Raw genomic sequence first — 1706 nt, 5'->3', positions numbered from 1 at the left:
CTTCCGCTTCACTCGTATATACTTCATGATACATATAAATGCAGGGTTGAAGAACATATATGTTTATATCGCTATGTGCACGAACACACACTGGTAATTGATACTATCACTACTAATTAAACAAATAAGAAAAAAAAATAAACATGTAAGAATAAGAAAGCAAATGTATATATAGGTAATTACATAAACAAGTGAGACAAATGATAAATATAATTAGAAAAAATAGGTCAATATATAATCAAACGGTTGAACAAAAAACTAGGTGAGCAGATAATAAACAAACATATGAACAGGGAAATAAATAAGTAAATACGTAAATAATCAAATAAATGAAGAAATGTATATTATATATATAAACATATATATATATATATATACATATATATGTATATATAAACTGATGAAAGTAGATATACAAGAAAACAAACAAACAGATAAGTAATAAACAAATGTACAGGGACATTTGATTTCAATTCAGTATTTATCAATTGTTATTCATTGGACATTTTCTTTGAAGGGAGATGGCATCAAAGAAAATTATTTTGTAAGGAGTGACTATATAAGTTTGGCACGCAGCTCGCATTGACTATTTTCAAAATTTCTCTGAAGTATTATCGTTCAGAAGAGTAGTACTCAAGAAGAATCAACACATCAGAATCAGAAACAAAGCCCTCCACACACCTAAAAGAAAGAAAAGAAAAATCCATTCGCTCAAGTACTTCAATTGTCTAGATAGAAAAAAAAAAAAAAAAAAACCAGTAACTATTGGCCTCTGTACTACTGCAGTGTCATTTTGATAACGGTTGTTCTTCTTGGTACCCAAGTCTATCTCAGCACCTAAAGCATAAACTACAAATCTGCCAAAACAGACATATCAAGATAATACTCAAATTCTAGAGCACATTGTATCTGTTGTCCTAACTGGTTTACAGTGAAAAACAGGGTGAACTTTTTAACTACCAGTTATATGTACAACATAGTACATGGTCAGACACCTAAATACATAAAATAAAAACAGAAGTTTCGTTTCTATCTATGAGAAATCTTCCCAGCAACCTATTGGCTAATCGATAACACTTCGTGGGTAATTACGACCTATTTCCTTTCACCATCTGTCAGAATGTCTTTACCCCCTCCTTTCCAAGATTGTCTGTTTCAAAAGGTGCATTCTAAATAATATGCAAATATTACTAAAAATCCTTTTATTTTTTCCAAATTAGTATATATACATTTACAATTTTACATGGGTTATGTTTATAATGAAATTTTACAAATTAAATGCAAATTGAAAATAGGCCAAAACCTATAATTGCTTTCCTCACCCCTTAAACTTACTGTGGTCACAATTCACCCCCAGAAAACCCAAAATTCCCCACTGGGGGTGAATTTCACCCCTAAAGAGAACCCCTGCCTTAGTGGGTACAGAATCCCACCCGTCATATTTTATTCCTGTTTTTGTATTAACGTTATTATAACCATTGTAACTTCTGAAGATGACCACGGGTTAGGTCTAAAGACGTCTCCAATAAACATTTACTTTGAAGAATTGATCAATTCCCTGGCCTTTATCCTTCTCTATCTCATAAGACTTATTGAAAGTACTTCATACAAAACTGAGTAATACTGCCACTGCTGTAGACTCAAATGCCTGCATTCAAAGTGCCCTCGGCGGAACGACTGTGCCGTGAACCAAGTCGTTTCGTTTT

This window comes from Oratosquilla oratoria, chromosome 10, assembly GCF_046742065.1.
Source record: "Oratosquilla oratoria isolate Oo_2021 chromosome 10, ASM4674206v1, whole genome shotgun sequence".
Lineage (NCBI taxonomy): Eukaryota > Metazoa > Arthropoda > Malacostraca > Stomatopoda > Squillidae > Oratosquilla > Oratosquilla oratoria.
This window is presented reverse-complemented; position numbering follows the sequence as displayed.